Raw genomic sequence first — 20,240 nt, 5'->3', positions numbered from 1 at the left:
CTGAAAAGGAATTCTTAGTTGTTGTTCATGTTATCAACAAGTTTAGACATTATATAACAGGCTATGAAACCTTTTTTCATACAGATCACTTTTCAATTAGATACTTAATGAATAAACCAATTACTAATGGCAGAGTTACAATATGATTATTACTCCTGCAAGAGTTCAACATCATTGTTTTAGATAGACCTAGAAAACAAAATACAGTTTCTGATTTCTTGTCTAGAATTCAAAATATCAAAGATAACACTCCAATTGAAGATAAATTTCCTGATGAATATATTTTTGTAGTAACTACTCAAACCCCTTGGTTTGCAGATATTGCTAATTACTTAGTCACAGGAAAATTACCTTCACATTTGTTTCCTAAGGAGAAAAGAAAAATCATTCAAACAAGTGAAAATTACTCATGGATTACTAATGAATTGTATAAAATAGGTCCACATTTCATGATCAAAATATGTGCTCGAGAAGATGAAATGCCTGAAATTGTTAAGGCATGCCATGATGAACCTTGTGGTGGACACTTTTCTGACAAGAGGACAACCTATAAAATTCTTCATTTATGATATTATTGGCTCTCCATCTTTAGAGATTCCAAAGAGTATCTCAAAAGGTGTGACTGCTGTCAAAGGGTAGGGAAACCCACTCCTTTAGATAAAATGCTACTACAAACTCAGTTACTCATTGAACATTTTGAAAAATGGGCCTTGGATTTTGTTGGACCAATTAATCCTCCATCTAAACAAAAGAAGTATATTTTGGTATGCACTGATTATGTCACTAAATGGGTAGAAGCTAAAGAATTACCTTTTGCTAATGAGAAATCTGTAGTTAATTTTCTTTTTGAGGACATCTTCACTCGTTTTGGTGTTCCAAGAGAAATAGTGACAGATCAAGGATCTCAATTTACATCTAAAATGGTGGAAAGACTTGTGGAAGAATACAATATAAAACATAGGAAGTCTACTCCTTACCATCCACAAGCAAACAATCAAGTTGAATCTACCAATAAGGTGATTGAAGGAATTCTCACTAAGACTGTACATCTACACAGAAGAGATTGGGCAAAAAGGCTTCCTGAAGCCTTATGGGCCTACAGAACTACATGGAGGAACACAACAAGACATACTCCCTATGAGCTTGTTTATGGAAAGCAAGTCCTGTTCCTTATAGAGTTTCAAATAAGAACCTTCAATATGGCAGTCCAATTGAGACTGGATTTATCAGAAGAACAGAAACATAGATTGGAGCAACTCAATGAGCTTGATGAAATCAAGCAAGATGCAGTTCAAAGAACCATTTTAGTCCAACAACAAAGGGCTAAATGGCATGATAAGTATATCAAGGAGAAGAAGTTTTAAGCAGGAGATTGGGCACTTTTGTTCAATTCAAAATTCAAATATTTTCAAGGGAAGTTTCAGACTCATTGGCTTGGGCCATATGAGACTGAAGAAGTCTTTACTAATGGAGCACTGAGAATAAGGATAATAGATGAGAAAAAGGTACCTCTTCTTGTAAATGGTCATCGGTTAAAGATAAATCATAAGCTAATTTCAAGGGAGGATTTTGTCAGAATTTTCCAAGATAACATTGAGATGAAGTTGGTGAAGAAGGATTCTTCTTCTCCACTAACTTAGTTTTCCTATAAATTTATATATAATAATAATAATAATGAAAACATAAAAAAAAATATAAATAAAATGTATAAGTCTAAAAACCAATTGTTGATTGGCTTACTTATACAGGAAATACAGGGTGAAAATCAGAGATTTTTGACATCCTATATTTCCTATTTTCTTTGTGTAATAAGTAGTGACATAAAGCTACATTCATTTACAGTGCCTAATCTGTAAATTCATTTCATTTCATTTCATCTCACTTCACTTTCATTCCCTTTCACTGTTATATTCCATTTTCCTTTCATTACACTCCATTTTCATTTTATTTCACATCCATGTTCCATAGCCATATTTCATCTTTATCATGTTCTGCAGCTAATTCCATTTTGCAACCAATTTGATTCTATAGCCATATCTCATTCCACAACTCTATTCCAAATGAATTTTGATTGCAGGGAATTGAAGAATCTTTTTTTTTGAAGACTGATATGCTAAGAAGGGTATCTGCGGATCAACATCAAAGAAAAACAACAAACAAAAAGGTTAAGTTCCAAGAGGTAAAAGTGCAAAAATTTATTTTAAAATAGCAAGGTTAGAACATAGAGTATGTATAATATGGGCATTCATATGTTTCCATGAAAAATCATCATTTGATTTGATTGCAATCTCTATCGTACTACATATCCACCACACCATCCATATTCTGTCACATAACAGTCCATAATTAACTCCCTCATTGTTTTTAACGGCCATGACTACGACGTGACATATTTGTCCACGTTTCTCCAAAACCCTTACCATCTACTTATTTCATGCAAAGCCGCATTTCCTTTCACCATACTTGCAGTTAATCCATTTCGTAAACCAAGAAGGCTAATTCTGAAGGTTAAGGAATTTTGCATAGCAGAATGCATGGGACTCATTGTTAGGTCAGAACCGGTAGGAGCAAAGTATATGGAAGGATACCCACAGTTCAAGGAAACGTTACAGAAGGCTGGATGGCTCAAATTCATAGAAGAATTTGATGGTTTTCATAAAGAGATAACAAAATCTTTTGCTAGATATTTTGATGGTACAGAGGTAGAAATTGGAGATATTAAATTTGCAGTAACAAAGCTGTTCATAACAAAGGCTATAGAACTTCCAAGACATGGTGAAAGATGGTTCAAAAACAAGGAATTCCACAGTGAATCATGGAAAGTAATACTCAGGAACCCAGGTATGGATGTCTCTATTTTTAGAAAAGGAATTCCCATTTCAGCTCTTAAAAGTAAATGGAGGAGCATGCTTTTGATATTACAGAAATTTATCACCTATGGGGGGATTTGGGTGCATGTATGTCTACCATATACGTTTACAGATGAATTTTTTAGAAAATGGAGAAATCAATATTCCTTTCTTCCTGCTAAATAGTTTAAGAAGGATGGCCTCAAATGTGGAAAAGAAAATAGAGTTCATAGATACAACCATGTACGATCATGGGTTGATAAGATATTGATTGAGTTTCATTTAAAAGGCATAGGATATACCTGGGAGGATTTCCTCATTAGAAATCATTTTCAAGAGGCACCAAAGTCACCCAAAGAATATAATGTTAGAAAAAGAAGAAGAAAGAAGATTGGTATAACCATTAAAGATAGACTTGAGTTTTCATCACAGAAAGATGATCAAAAATTAATATCTGAAGAAATGACAGAAATCAGGAAACAAATTAGAGCAAGAGGAAAGATAGGAAAAGAGAAAAATGTCATGGAGAAAGAGAATGTAAGTCATCCACAACCTAGAAGAAGTTCTAGAATCCGAGGGTTGGCAAGAAAAACACTGTCAAAAGGGATAGATTTCATAAAATTAGAAGAGGGAAGAAACTTCTCATGTTAACATCTCTTCTGCACACAGTCCTCAAAATTCTCCTAACCATCATTTTGAAGGTAGCCCAAGCAGAAGATCTCTAGACATAGACCCAGTGTAGCAGCAAATATATGATTATATAGAATCAATGGAGAAGAAAAGTGCCTCAATTAATCCAGAACCCTCTGTCAATCCACAAGAACCTCTAATTGACTCTCTCAAATAGGAAATTTATGAATTAGAGATAATGAACATGCATATCAAAAAAGAGAATGAAACCTTGAAGGAACAAAGTAAATTGGACAAGGCTATTCATGATAATACCATTTTGCATCTAAGAATGTGGTATAAGAAAAATAGGAAGTTGAAAAGAAAGAATAGAAGTCTGAACAGAACAGTCATCAACTTGAAATAGAGGCTTCTTATGAGGAAACCCAGAATGACAGTCACTTCAAAGAAGAGCAAAAGAAGAAAATTGGATGTACTAGCAGAAGTGTCTAAGCAAATGCATTAGAGAAGAAGAACTCACATTTTTGGAAAATTACATGAGGACATGCAATGATTTTGCAGTGGGGGTATGTTGAACCTCAAAATTACCTTCCCCTTGACATTTGTTCTCACCTTTTTCCCTTGATTTCTCACATGACTATAGATCCAATCAATGATAAACGCTAGATTTTGTCTTAGGAAAGCATTAAAATGATCACCATATTATATTTTCATGTTCTTGCTATTTTAATAGATTTTCACAAATTAGCTACAGAACGCAGCCTATTCTACAGCTAACTGTGGGTTCTGTAGCTACTCTCATGGTTTGGCAGGTTACATGTGTCAAATGAAGAACTAGGCCACATGGGCATCTCCAGAATCATCTCTACATGGATTCTATCCTACTCACTCAGTGCAGATCGACAGAAAAGCATGCCTAAAGTCATGGTCAAAGATGGAGTCAAATACGTTATCTAGTAGCAGTAGGACTCTTGATTTGCTCTTTCATGGCTAATCAAGAGTCTAACAGTTCTGTTGAAGAGTTAACGTGGATTAAGCCACTTGTAGCTAATTAGAATTTGAGGAGTTAATGTAGATCAAGCCACCTGTAGATGATCAGAAGTTTAACAGTCTCATTAGAATTCGAATTAAGCGACTTGTAGCATGTCTTCTTATAAACAGTCATGATAGATTCAGATCAAGCCACCTATAACAATATTTTCTCTTAGACAGTTATGTTATTTTTCTATAAATATCAGTTGAATGAAACCGAGAAGTAGTTAGAAGCTAGAAGGAATTACAAGCTTTTGTTAAATACTCTATTCAGAATTTGTTTTGTTGATAATACAAACTCTATTTTGTCAATGATGGTTTAAGAGTGCATCTTTAAAGAGAAAATATTGACAAAAATAAAGAATTTATCTACCTCTCCACATCCACAACAAGATATAGAAGTCTCATTTGATCCTCCTTAGAAATATACTGAGGAGATCGAAGAGTCATGGACCAAATTCAATGGAGAAAAGCTATTAGAACATGAGATTGAAAAATTCATAACATGCCTATCAGTGGACCCTGTGTGCACTCAAGAAATAATTTTTTTGAAAGAAAATAATTTGTGTGGAATGGAAGAACAAGACATACAAGTGATATTGATAAATAAGTGAAGCAAGAGCATTATGGTTTTATTGAGTGCTGGTTCCGGGCTACCATTACATTACAGAACCACTCTCTTCTTCAACAATTCTTGATACCTTATTAATTGAAGCAGTTGGTTCCTCATGTTCTACTCTTTCTCAAATAATATAGTTTGTGCCTAAATATGAGTACATTTATAATGCTATTAAACACATTGCTTCAATATAAATAATTCTGTACTTAAAATCGAATGGCTTCAATTTTCAAGTAGAATATGATAGTAAATAAATAAACAACTGTTGCATATAGTTGTTTTTTAGATTCAAAGTACAATACAACATCCTTTTTATGTTTTTCATAATTGGGAATGTCAATAGTAACAAGGAAACTAGTTGAAAGAGGGAGATTTCTATATTTATATTGATATTTATTTCAGTTGCATATCATTTCAATAAGGATCATCTTTCAATCTTGTTTCAAATAACAACATTGTTCAACTACTACAATTTATTTCCACTTATTATCTCTTTCCGGTAGTTGGATTTGTTTCTAGTTTGTTTAATAGTTATATTTAATAAAGTAAACTATGACAATTTTGTTTGGAATCTTATGAGAAGGTAAATTCTTCGATAATATCCACTACATGCATGCATAATACTGAAAGGATATTTTCAAAAGAACATAATACATATTTGTCAATAGAGTGGAACACTTTGGGGAGTATTTGATGACATATTTCCTCAACTTTTTGCTTAAGTTGTGAAATAAAAATGATTCACTCTTGCTTTACCTACTCTTTCATAGGGATTATTGGTTAAACAATGTTTTTCATAGAAGTTGAATTGAATGATTGATTACAAACTATTTTATTCACAACTGATAATTTTGTGGATGTGATTATTACCTTTCTTCTTTGAAATTCTTTTTTTCTTTTTCATATAGATTTTTTATTATGAATACAAAATAGTTTCTCAAAATATAGTTATCAAAACATACTATGTGGATTAAAACAAATTCAAAGGGTCCATATAATGACATCAATGAAAGAAACATTGAATATCATAACTAGAACACCAAAGCGTGATATCTAAGCATCTCTATCAAGATTTTCAAAAGAGTTAATGAAGTTTGTTCTCATGGTAGAACACTAATTTAAAAGTGAAATTATACATGAAAACAATGACTTCTAGGACTATATGTATCTTTTGGTTATTCTCTGGTTAGCCTCATCCATCTCACATTAAAAATGACTCATTCATGTTATGTCCTCTAAGTACCTATAAGTACCTTATGTGTCCAAGAAATTATGCAGGTAATCAAAGTCACTCTAAAAGGTATCATCCTATTCCTTTAAGGGGCTTTCTAAATTTGTTCCCCCATATAAAATTGCAAAGGCAATGTCTATAATATAAATCTAAAATGGTAGTAAATATGGGACTGGATACCTAAGTGTAAAATGGGTTTAAGAGGTTAACTTGTTGAGGCTATAAATGCCTGCTAAAAGTGGGTACCTACTTGTGATACCACTTGGAAAACCCATCGAGGTTATGGATGCTAGCAAGAAATGGAGAATTCTACCTTGGAAATTGTTAACCAAACCATTATTTTTGTTTATATGATAGATGCAAGGTGTTCTTATTTTCCAATGTCCACGACTGCATAGATATGTGGAATACTCTGGCCAACATCCCTAACAGTTTTCACCTTCTGTGCACTGTATATCTTAGGCCTTCCACCCTAATGTTGTGGACAATCTTTACTAAGGTGTTCCTCACCACATGTCTAACACTCCAACGGTCAGTACCCTCACTTCTATGCCATTGTTGCTGTTGTGAATCATGTCCATATCTAGCTACATTAAATATCTTTTGCAGAGCCACATTTTCTTTCCCATCTTCATGTTGAAGCCTTTTCCTCTTAGGTTGCCATTTACCTCTACCTTTGTCTTTTCCCTTGCATCCAAGCTGAGATTCATTCTTACTCTTTGATTTCTCATAACAATGGTTCAGTTTTGCAACAACTTCCTCAATTGACTGATGCTCATCATACTCAACCCAATCTCTAAATACTAATAGCAAACCACTAACAAATCTTTGAACTTTAGCTTTCTCATCAGTAAGATATGACACATACCTCACTAGCTCCAGAAACTTGGTCGTGTACTCTTCGTCTGTCATTGATCCCATCTTTAACTCATAGAATTATGTATCCTTACTATCGTACTAACTTTATGAAAATTACTTCTTCCTAAAAATCCTCTTGAATTCCTGCCAACTCAAGTCATATGTAACACCCCTCTCCCAGGCCTACCCAAAGTAACCATGCAAACCGGAGTAAACATGAGGAGAGATGCTAGTATGATCCAATTTCACCTCCTATGTCACCATAAGGAAGTGGAATGGATGGAACATCACATACAGTCATCCAATATCATCAACAAAACCCTCAGGAGATAAGCCAACCACTCAGACAACCATTGCATGGGTCTCACTGCTATTATACAATTCTTAGGGCATAGTCGCTCTCATCCTATGGGAAAGGGAGCAACCAAAAACCCTGAGATTTAAACCAATTTTCTAGCTTAGGATCCTAGCCTCTGCCCAAAACTTATTGTAACTTCCAGAATTCATTAAAAACATGATAACAATGTTGATCAATCAAAAATCACCCTCAGGACTAGGCATGAGCATCCCCAGCCAAGACTAACAATTCGTAACACTTGGTATCAATGCAACCTACATGTCTAGGATACAAGATAGAGCATAAATGACTGAAAGAACTTATGAAACATAACGAGAAGGATCACCTTCTTCTCCATTGAACTACTATATCTTCAATTAGGTCTTGCATCCATCCATTTAACAGTTACAAGTAAATATATGAAATAACCATGACATAAATGAGTCATTCAACCATACTTATAACAAGGATAAAGCCATATAAATATCATAGATATGAAAGCCAATAAATCCACATATAAATCGTTGAAAAAGTAAAAGCGCTTAACTTTTATGAATTGTAGGCAATCCGACCAGGTTCAAGACTTCCACGTACCACCGGACCATAGACATGGATGAACCAAATATCTCTTTCAGCCAGTCACCCCCATTCCATATTCCAAGCATGAATGTGAGATCTCATAGAACAACCAATCCAAGAACAAGCAAAGAAATCCAGAGGTTAAACCACCTCCACCCTCATCAAACCGTAATCACACCAAAACTGGTGCTCCGATCAAAACTGAATATAACTTGGAATGCCATCCAAAATCCATCACTATCCTTGAGGAATTTTTTGTCTCCTTGTCTCTCATGCTTTACCACAATCCAAACCCAGATCACTAGGCCCTAAACTGAGACTGCTCCCTTAGGCTTTACGTGTATCTCGCCAAAACTTGTCAAGGTATTCCTAGGCCTTTGGGAATTAACCTTGAGACCGCCTCTGCCCTAGATTCCAAAATCCATTTGGCAAACCAAAGCTCAAAAACCGAAATAAGCATCCCAACATTCCATGGAATCAGGAAAAATACAACCTAATTCTAATTAATATTTAAATCAATATTTGTTTGAATACCCCTACAACCCTATTCTAATAGCCTGGAAAACAAAAAAATAGTTTAGTTTCTCACCTGTAAAGAGTGACCCAATGATTCAGGAATGGGCTCGGTATCAACTCACTCTCCTTCCTTTGTTTGGATCTTGAGGCCACCCACATCATCAGAATGGGCTTGGTATCAACTCACTCTCCTTCCTTTGTTTGGATCTGAAGGCCACCCACATCATCTTGTTATATCTTGGACATGTATTTCTGGATCGTCTCTCTGCAAGACATGATAAAAACTATCAAACACTTATTGTGGATATCGCTGACTTCATAAGTACAGGGTTCAATTTTTCATAACAAAAAAAAATAAACATACGAAGATTTCTGGCCAAAACTTGGAAGATGATGCGTGCTGACCCGGGATTGATAATATGGAAAAAGCCCAATTCGCTGCAAGCGTCTCTCAGTTTCTTAAAGCTCCATCTATTCATCGCTTCTTCTTCCATATCGCTGCATAGAGTTGCAGGGCTCAGCTTTGAAGGAAGGATACTCGCAAGAATTGAAAAATTGGCCCCCAAAAATAAATGATTTGAATTCATCTAGGGTAGTTGGGGATTGGAAAGGGATCTGGAAGGATACCCGGAAGAATTAAAAAATTTCCATTGAAAATGGATGATTTGAATTCATTTTGGGGGGAGTTGGGAATTGGAAAGAGATCGGGAGTCCTGGACCTGTCACCTGGAACATTAACTTGACAATTAATTCGACGTACACCGACACTTACCCAACTCACCGAAAAATTTCTAAAATTTTTTCACCACGACATTGGATAGATTATTAACAGAGACCGTGATGGAGATGGAGGGGCCCATTTTTCGATGTAGAGGCGATCGAGCTACCTGCAATCGATATAAGCTTAGCTGTCCATGACGATGCAGAGCCTTTGACTAGCTTCCAAACACAAAGTAGTGAGGACGTAGTGGTTCAGATGAACAAATCTCAGTATCTACAAGGTAATATTTCACAACAAGTAAATCCCATTGGAGTATGCATTACCGGGAGAAAGTGGACATCTTCCTTCTCCAACCAATGATGATGGGCATCTAGGGGTAGCTTCACGACAAGATTTGAAAGATTCAGAGAACGAGGTGTTTGAGGACAACATAGCTTACAACTTTTTAGTGGTTTCACTTGGAAGTTTTTTATACTCTTCCCAATTGTTTTGTGCAGATGACGCCGCTGAGGGTGGAACAACTTGACCTCCTTCTTGGTATATGGTAGCTTCCCCGGAGGCCTTTTTAGACACCGAGGCTTACATGATCCGTTATTTGGATGTAATATGGAATATAGATGAAGAAGATGATGGTTTCAATGGTGGAAAACATTATGTGTCTCGAAGTAATGACAGACTATCATATTGATTAATGAGTAAGGTTTCCATCTGATGGAATTTCTTGGTTCCATCCACTCCTTTTTTACCATGCATTCAGATCGGTAAATTTTGTATGAATTTTAAACGCTTCTGACGCTGCGTTTTCTTTTTGTTCTTACGATAATCCATGGTTTCCCGTAAAATGTTTTGTAGTAGTGTCATGAATGTCAACACTGCAAAGTGAGTAATGTCACAATGAGTACGATATGGATAAGGAACACCACAATTTTTACGTCATTGTAAGAGTTTTTGAAGTTTATAGTTGGAATTAGGTGAAAGAATAATTTTTTTGGGTCAAAAATTCATTTTTCTTTTGTGGTTTAAAACACTGGAAATTTTGGGAATACTCAATTTATGGAAAGTTCACAAATGATTTCAATAAATCACTACCTAGTTCTAAACAATTTTGACCTGGAAATTTAGTCTATATTCACAAGCGATAAAGAAAAAAAGCTACAATTTTTGGTGCCAATCTATCTATATGGTATGCATTTTTTTTGGATTGATTTTGTGCATAATTTAGCAGGATGTGAGGGAATTACAAGCTATTAGAAGTTTAAGTTATTATTTTTTTACATCACAATGTTATTGAGTTTTCCATTATGTTAAACCCATATATTATTAAAAATGTATTTTAAAGATTAAAAAAAAAACACAATTTACCAAATAATATTTCATGGACAATTTAAAAAAAAATCCAAAGCCACTTTGAATGCTTATCATCAATATGCCAGCGCCATGCATATATTTACATGTCAAAACTAAATGTTTATGGTCAATATGTGAACCCCGTTTACCTTAGTACGGGTAGTAGCTATTACTGAGAAGAAAATAACTTATCTCGGCTAATCTCCCAGCCATGTATAATTTCAGAGCGGATGTAGAAATGAGGTTTGTAAAAGAAACTATTGAACATTGTAATCATAAAAGTATCTCTAAGGTGGAATGCTCCTAATCAAGACGTTACGTTGGGAAATTGGACGATTGTTTCATGGAAAGGTTAAAGAATATGCAGTTGAAATTGGTCATGAACATTAATTTACATCGACTTTGGCTAAACATGCATTTAATACCAAGTGCCGTGTATGTTTAGAGGATGTTATCATTCTGAAAGAATATTATTATTACCAACGTTGGTTTAGAAAGTATTGGAAATAGCTTGAATAAGAATCCGAGATTTCTAGATGAGTAAGATTTCAACATTAGGAAGATTTGAGTACTCTCTCTAATCAAGTACAAAAGAAATCATTAAAGTAATACTCAGTTCATTAAAAATTAAAACGATTAAAAATAGTAATAATAATTATTATGGTATTTCCTAAGAGGTGGTGTTGTTTAATATTATAGGTTATCTTAGTAAAACAATATCAATGTGATTTTATGTTTAAGGTTTGCAGCCTGTTTAATGTTTGAAGGCTGCATTTTTTTTATTGTTACCTAAATTAACAGTTGGTTTATTTAATTAAGATAGAGTTTATAGGGGAAGTCCATATCATTTATTGGTATGTGAGAAAGAAGTCAACACCATCTAGGCACTACAAAAAAACAAACCATTAGCACTACAAATATTGTCAGAATCCAATGAAGTGTGCGAATTAGCTTCAAGTGACATCGTTAAATCTGGAAAAAAATGGCATGTTCCCATGGATGCCTTGATTTGCAGTGGGAATAGTGCCATAAATTGTTTCTTTTATTTTTGCTTCCACTATTGCGTCTATTTGTACTTCTAGATTTTTTTCTCATTTGTGCTTCATGTTTTTCTTTTTGTACTTCTAGATTTTTTTCTCATTTGTGCTTCATGTTTTTCTTCTAGTATGGCATCAGAAATAACTTTTTTTTTGGCTTCCTAATTAACATCAACTGGTTACGTTTCCATCAGTACTTCAAGTTTTGCTTCTAATATGGCATTACTTATTGCATTTAGCTTTTCTTCCATAATGGCATTGTAACAACCTTGGTTAAAATTTCATGTAAAAATATATATAAGGCCATGGTGATGGGACACGTATTCCAAGCTGAATGGTGGGCAAGACATCTTGGTGTGGGTGTTCATTTTGGTTATTATGGCTTATTTTTTTTGGCAAAGACTTTGGTAAGGCATGAGGGATCAATTGTCATTTTATTTATGAAAATAATGGAAATTAGGAGAAAAGGAAGGTGAAAGATCACAGGTTGCAGGTCTGGAGAAAAATAAAAGAAAATAATGGAAAATGAAGAAAATAGAGACCTCATTGTGTTGGCCTAGTAATCGGGATGGATTATGCTAAATCCTGGTTTTTATTGATGCGGGTGAGGTGGTTAAGCCTCGGGATGCCCTGGTTGGTTCTTTTGGTTTGAGTCCCACATTCATGCTTAGAATATAGCACGGGGGTGAATGGCTGAAGAGAGATTTGGCTCAACCATTCTATGGTCGGGTGGAACGTGATAGTCCCATCTCGGGCTTGGATTTTGCATCATTAATGAGAGGTTATTTCTTCTTATATTCCTATGAGTATTATATTAATTTATATGTAGATCATATGGCTGTGATTTCATTGGTATTTATGATGCTATTTTGTTGGTTATATATGTGTTTTACGACAATGGCTATGTATGGCTCTCATCATGTTTTTACTTGTAAATGAATGGACAATGTATCTATGACCTAATAGATGATAATGCAACAAATTATATGAGGGAACAATGGTTCTTAGCGATTCTCAGATAAGTATGAGATCCCTACGCTTAAATATGTTATTTACACATGTAGATTACATATTTGTGATATGTTTGACGAAATTCTTGTCATGGCTAGTAGGGGTCTGGTTTAGGGTTTGTTTAATTATTTGATTTTGCATCATTGTTTCCCTGTCATTTTACTATCTAGAGATGTCATTCAATTCTCGGTAGTGACCTGGGCTCTGGGCCTGAAAAATTGGCTCAAAACCCTGGGACATTGGCACAACACTCACGGTGATTTTACATCCAAAGCCTCCTCGATGTTGTCAGGTCCATATCATGGGAGCGCACAGGGGTCAAGTGGTCTAAAACCTCAGTGGGACCTAGGGGCTAGCTACTTGAGTGGTTGGCATGGTTCCCAAGAGTCTTATAGCTGACGTGGAAGGTCTGTATGTTGTGTTTCAATCGATTCCACTTCCTCAAGGTCACACAAGAGGTTGAATCTAATCATAGTATCCTCTTGTCACATGTTTACATCAGTTGATCGGTTAGTTGGGTAGATGTGGGAGAAGGGTGTTACAAAGTGGTATCAGAGTATGGTTCACCCCTCGGACTGGATGGGTCCTATGTTGGTCATGCATTCATGTTGGTTGCATATGTGTTTCTTGTGTTGTAAGACCATGTGTCTATTACATTTGCATGGTGTTGATCATGGTTGTAGTGAGGTCGCCATGTAGAAGTTGATGTTGTTGTTGTTGGGATGTGTTAGTCATGAATGCACGTTAGTTGTATATGCATTTGTTATGCCTGCCAGTGTCTATATGTCATTATGCATGCATTGTCATGGTGAAGTTTGTTGTGCATGAGGTCATTGTATGCAATTAGTTCATCATGATGTTTTTTGTTGTCATGATGCGAATGTGTTGGATGAGATAGAGCAAGAGATGAAAATCATGAAAGTGAAGTTGTAACCATGGATTTCGGGGGTAAGATTAGATCATCATACAAGTTTGTATGGTGGTGTTATCACTCAGGTTGTCCCTTGGCTCCTTGAGGGATACGGCCGAGGTAACCACAAACCAATCTTTGGACTGCAGGTCCTAGCCTACCTGCAATCAGAGAGGGCTCTCTCTTTATAATTTAGCTCTGTTTTGGGTTGATTTTAGGCTAGTTATGATGTTCTTGGGTTTTGTTTTGATTTTGGTGGGATGATTGATGTTTTCAAGCAGGGAGGCATGCATAGTGTGAGAGGTTCAAACCATTGGGCATGGAGTCATGGAGTCGGGTTGCTGGTGCGTTTTCTTGGTCACAAGAGGAATACAGAGCAGGATAGCTACACATAGGACAACATTCAAGCTGAAATAAGGGTGAAATGGAAGTCAGAAATGAAAGGCAACTAAGAATCTTTCATCTAGCTAACAGAGGGAAGGTGAATGAAATTTATCTAGGAGCAGTCAAGAATTCCTAAATAACAGTCATACGTGGATGAGATAGGGCAAGTATGAGCCATAAGGTATTCATATTTATGCCTATATCAGAAGAAAACATATAGAAGTCACAGAAAATGAGCATAGAGTGCTGCTAGGCAAATTCTAAACTAGTCTTTCTTTCTGCAACTTGGATCATGACATATAGATGATAAAACATATATAAATTGAAAACAGAGACAAGGAAGACTTATTGAGCCATGTGGGAGCACGAGAATTCTGTAGTCACTCTTCAACCATTAAAACATACAATAGACAGTCCATCAATACGCTCTTCAGCAATCTCTAATTATAGAAGTTCTCAAACATACAGTGCGAGTTTCTCTTGAAGTAAATCAACCAACCAACCCTTTAAACAATGCAAAGGGTGGTATATATAGAGAAAATATCTACAAACAACAGATATGAGACAGATCTCATGAAATAAGTGTCTTAACCTAATCATCTGCTGAAATAAATGCTAAAAATATCTATATGAGCTGCGCTGGAGGCAGCAACACAAAAACTGAGTTAATATGGGTCCTTTGAGCCATGCGCTGGCCATTTCTGCAATAACTGTGCCTTGGGCCTGAAGTGCTGCTCTTATGTGGCTTAAATGCCCGTAAATCTGCCTTGGTGAGCCTTAAATGGCTCCTTAACTGCTTTCTTGACTTTGTTGGAGGCCTTTCAATGTTCACCTGCTTTGGAAATAAAGATTTCCACTAAAGACACTTTAACTGATACTCTCTGCCGCAACAATGATACTCTTTGACATGAATCTGGGCTCTTTACCACCGCTGATACACTTTAAACTATCCAATCGCCCCCTTGCCTTTAACTGATACACTTTAACATCAAAATCGCCCCTTTGTAGCCGCCTTCAAGGCCAAAAATAGCTGTGGTGGCACCTCTATGGGCTTCTGGAGGGCCATCGGCACTTGGCTGAACAAAACATTGCCAAAACTGAAGAAATCCTGCAAAATGGCAGAAGATCTGCACAAACATGACTGCTGGGGCAAAAATCTTGCTTTTCGGAGCTGAACTGGGCAGGAGCGATGAACAATGGGCCGAGAATGATCAATCTTCCTTTGCTGATAAGGCGGGCGCGGGCGCCGACTGATAACATGAAGAAATGGCCCTTTTTCTTTAAAACAGGCAAAAATGCCTTTAAACGTAAAATTTGATGAAAATCCGGGCGGGAGTGATCATTGTAGCATATATTAGATCTGGGCCGTTGGATCCGGCACGGGCCGATCCAATGGCCAATATTAAATCGGCATATCGCAATCGGGGCGGGCAGAGGGCTTATATGTATATATGTAATAGCGATGGGCCGATTGCCGATATCGCTATCGGCGATCGGGAGAGGAGGGCCTTTATACATATGAAATGGGTTAGCGAAATGGGGAGCGCTGACTAAATCTGGACCGTCGATCTGAGGGTCCGATCCGACGGCTCCCGATAAGTCGGCGCATCGGCGATCGGCGGGGGCATTATAATATGGGCGAAGAACTCTTGCGACCGCTGATAGCGATATCACATCGGCGGTTTGCCATCGGAGCACAATATATATAAAAGGGCCAACTGTTAACTACTTCCCCCGACAACGATATCGCGTCGGAGGGGTGGGATATTGGATCGGAGAAATGAATTATGAAGGGAAGAAGGGTTAATGCAATCAGAGGGGTTTTCAAAGCATCGGAGATGGGTTTACATGATCAGAGAAGGGCTTTTAAGCAAAAAGAGGGATTCTTGAGGCCTCGGAAGGGGTCCGATAACCAAAAAAGAGGAATTTCATGCCTTGGAAGGATTCCAAAGGAACTTGAGAGGAATTTTATGTGCTTTGAGAAGGGTTTAAGGCCAAAAAAGGGGTTTATGCCTTGGAAAAGGTAAAACAAGGCCAAAAGATGGATTTTATACATTTGGAGGGGGATTTTATGCTTTAGGAAGGGGCCCAAAAGCATTTGGAAGGTTTTTATGAAGTGATAAAGGCTGCTATGCATTGGAAAGAGTCCAAATGCATTAGGAGATGGCTTTATGAGGAAAATGAGGGCTCTATATTCTAAAACAAGAAATTGAAACTTAGGGAGGCCAAGATAGAGCTGTTTGGCCTTGCCTTAACTGTGAAACTTCTTCAAAAATGGAACTTTTGCAGCATGGAAAAGATGAACATTTTTGGCACTTCCACTGTCAATCATGAAATATGAAACCTATTGCAATAGGAGGCTAACAGTGGCTCCACATGGGGATGGCTTTTCCTTGTGAAAAGTCAAGAACAGCAGGTCAGAATGCCTTAGTCTTCAACTGTTGTTGTAATCTGAAAAACTTCCCTTTGCTGGCTGCTTTATTTATGAACATGACAGCATACTTGAGGAGTTTAGGGCCTTCTCTTCAAGCTTCAACTGGAGCAAGCTACTTTCCACAACATAAAAACTTGAAATCCTACCTACTTACTCTAATCAGCACCTTCTTTGCTGTTAGGTGAAATGAAATAGCCAATGCAGCCACTTAAGTATTATGAACATCAGTGAGCTTTGCTGCTTGTGCTTGCTGGTGTTTGAAATGGAGATCTTGTAATTTGATATAGCTTTGTTAACCTTTGAGAAGATAAGGCAGTCCCTGATCTTCTTTGCTGAATCTAAACACTGTACAAAAGGGTCCTGCAACATATATACATAATTGCTGAGCTGAATTAAAGAGCTGTACAAATGCTTTGGATAGCTATCATGCCTTTGAATCTGGAAATCACTTTCAACTTGATTTTGAGCCTTACGGCCTGCTAATGGAGAAGAGCGCTGATTTTCTTCATCATTTAATTTGTCTGCAGATGGATCATACCAATCATAGATTGATACTTGCAGTTTATTATAAACGAGCTCAGATGGCACTTGACTGATTTGCATGGGCTGCTCCTCCTTTTCTTTAAATAACTCAGATGATTCAAAACACAGCGGCAGAGAATCATCTGGGACTTCTTCATCACATGCTGCTTCTAAGTCTTCCTCAATCTGATATTCAATGACACTTTGGGGCTGCAAATCTAGAGGTGATGCATTATAAGCAAGGATTTGACTCTCCTCTAGATGGTCAATATCAAAGCATGCTGACACTTGATTATTAATTGCATGATAATTCTCCCTAATAGACTGAAAAGATTCAAAACAAAAAGGTAAAGTTGCTTCGCTGGTTTCATTATTTTCTGTATTTTCCTCCTCCTCTTCATAGCTGAAATGAATAGGCCGATCACTGATTTCAGGTTGTTGAGCCTGAACGCTGCTCTCTGCCAAAATAAGATCTGATTCCTCTGCAAGGCTAATTTGGATATGAGGCGCATAATCTTCATCATACAGAGCATATTTGGGCAAACAACTAAAAGGAGAAACGCTATCATATTCACACAGTATATCAGAAGACTGCTCCTTCACATATGGCTCTATGAATATATCATCAGATTTGTGGTAGGTTTGTTTGTGAATGTCACTACTTTCCTCATGCACAACAGATCTGTTATGGTGCTCTAAACATTCCACTTTCATTGCGATCTGCTGCATCCTTTCCTCTGCTTCCTTTAACAAATAAAGAAGTTTTTCTTCTTGCTCTACCTTGCGCTGTTCCTCTCTAATCTTCAGATTTGCCTCCACGTTCACTGCCATGTTCTGCATTTGTTCCATAGTGGATGGGCTCCTTTCTCTCAAACGAAATTCAATCTCTGGATCAAAAGCTCTTGGAAAATGCAGTAGAGCTAAATCAGGGGGAGGCCTAAGGTTTTGTGGAATAGCATTATAAACGTTGTTAAACCTTGCGCAGTAGTCCAAGACAGCTTCTTGTGGGCCTCTTTTGATAGTGTCGTACTCAGACAGAATCTGCAGCGGATCCTTCTTTTCCTCCCGCCTATTGAGAAATGTTTGGTAAAGGGCCTCTGGGTCAGCTATGGAATTTGCAGGAAGAGCTCTAAACCACGGCCTTATATCTCCATTTAAACTTTGGACAAAAATATTCATTCTTATATGATCATCATCTACTTCGTATCTCTCAAAATAGTCCTGCATTTTCTTGGTATGTTGCAGGGCTGTGCAAGAACCAGTATCATCAAAATATTTGATTTTGGTTTGATAATCCTGAGGCATAGCCCCTAGATTTGCAGGTAACTGTAAAGGTGTATATCTGTTAGCCATATTTACAGGGATAAGTGGAACAGAAGGAAGAAATAGAACAACTGGGATGGAAGAGGAAATAATAGAAGGAGTTGGAATATAGCTTTGCTGAACTGCTTCAGAGGAAACTTAAAGATTTTCTCTTTCAGGTCCGTTCCTCCAGTGGAGTCTTGATTGAAAATGATGTGGAGTCGCCAGGTGGATGACTTAACTTTGAAGTTCCTGATCTCTGTCCACCATCAAAGATCAGAACTAAACATGAAAAAGTTCTGAAGAAAAGGAGCACTTTCTCTAGAAAACGAGATTTCCTCTTTGGAGCCAGCTTCTGGTCTGATTTTTGGATTTTCTGAAGAGATTCCCCAGCGGAGTCGCCTTTATGTTATCACTCAGGTTGTCCCTTGGCTCCTTGAGGGATACGACCGAGGTAACCACAAACCAATCTTTGGACTGCAGGTCCTAGCCTACCTGCAATTAGAGAGGGCTCTCTCTTTATAATTTAGCTCTGTTTTCAGTTGATTTTAGGCTAGTTACGATGTTCTTGGGTTTTGTTTTGATTTGGTGGGATGATTGATGTTTTCAAGCAGGGAGGCATGCATAGTGTGAGAGGTTCAAACCATTGGGCATGGAGTCATGGAGTCGAGTTGCTGGTGCGTTTTCTTGGTCACAAGAGGAATACAGAGCATGATAGCTACACATAGGACAACATTCAAGCTGAAATAAGGGTGAAATGGAAGTCAGAAATGAAAGGCAACTAAGAATATTTCATCTAGCTAACAGAGGGAAGGTGAATGAAATTTATCTAGGAGCAGTCAATAATTCCTAAATAACAGTCATACGTGGATGAGATGGGGCAAGTATGAGCCATAAGGTATTCATATTTATGCCTATATCAGAAGAAAACATATAGAAGTCACAGAAAATGAGCATAGAGTGCTGCTAGGCAAATTCTAAACTAGTCTTTCTTTCTGCAACTTGGATCATGACATATAGATGATAAAACATATATAAATTGAAAACAGAGACAAGGAAGACTTATTGAGCCATGTGGGAGCACGAGAATTCTGTAGTCACTCTTCAGCCATTAAAACATACAACAGATAGTCCATCAACACGCTCTTCAGCAATCTCTGATTATAGAAGTTCTCAAACATACAGTGCGAGTCTCTCTTGAAGTAAATCAACCAACCAACCCTTTAAACAATGCAGAGGGTGGTATATATAGAGAAAATATCTACAAACAACAGATATGAGACAGATCTCATGAAATAAGTGTCTTAACCTAATCATCTGCTGAAATAAATGCTAAAAATATCTATATGAGCTGCGCTGGAGGAAGCAGCACAAAACTGAGTTAATATGGGTCCTTTGAGCCATGCGCTGGCCATTTCTGCAATAACTGTGCCTTGGGCCTGAAGTGATGCTCTTATGTGGCTTAAATGCCCGTAAATCTGCCTTGGTGAGCCTTAAATGGCTCCTTAACTGCTTTCTTGACTTTGTTGGAGGCCTTTCAATGTTCACCTGCTTTGGAAATAAAGATTTCCACTAAAGACACTTTAACTGATACTCTCTGCCGCAACACTGATACTCTTTGACATGAATATGGGCTCTTTACCACCGCTGATACACTTTAAACTGTCCAATCGCCCCCTTGCCTTTAACTGATACACTTTAACATCAAAATTGCCCCTTTGTAGCCGCCTTCAAGGCCAAAAATAGCTGTGGTGGCACCTCTACGGGCTTTTGGAGGGCCATCGGCACTTGGCTGAACAAAACATTGCCAAAACTGAAGAAATCCTGCAAAATGGCAGAAGATCTGCACAAACATGACTGCTGGGGCAAAAATCTTGCTTTTCGGAGCCGAACTGGGTAGAAGCGATGAACAATGGGCCGA

The sequence above is a fragment of the Pinus tabuliformis genome, chromosome 3_1 (genome assembly GCF_031772625.1).
Source record: "Pinus tabuliformis cultivar Carrire ecotype Pingquan chromosome 3_1, CPIR1, whole genome shotgun sequence".
NCBI lineage: Eukaryota > Viridiplantae > Streptophyta > Pinopsida > Pinales > Pinaceae > Pinus > Pinus tabuliformis.
Note: the sequence above shows the minus strand (reverse complement) of the source record.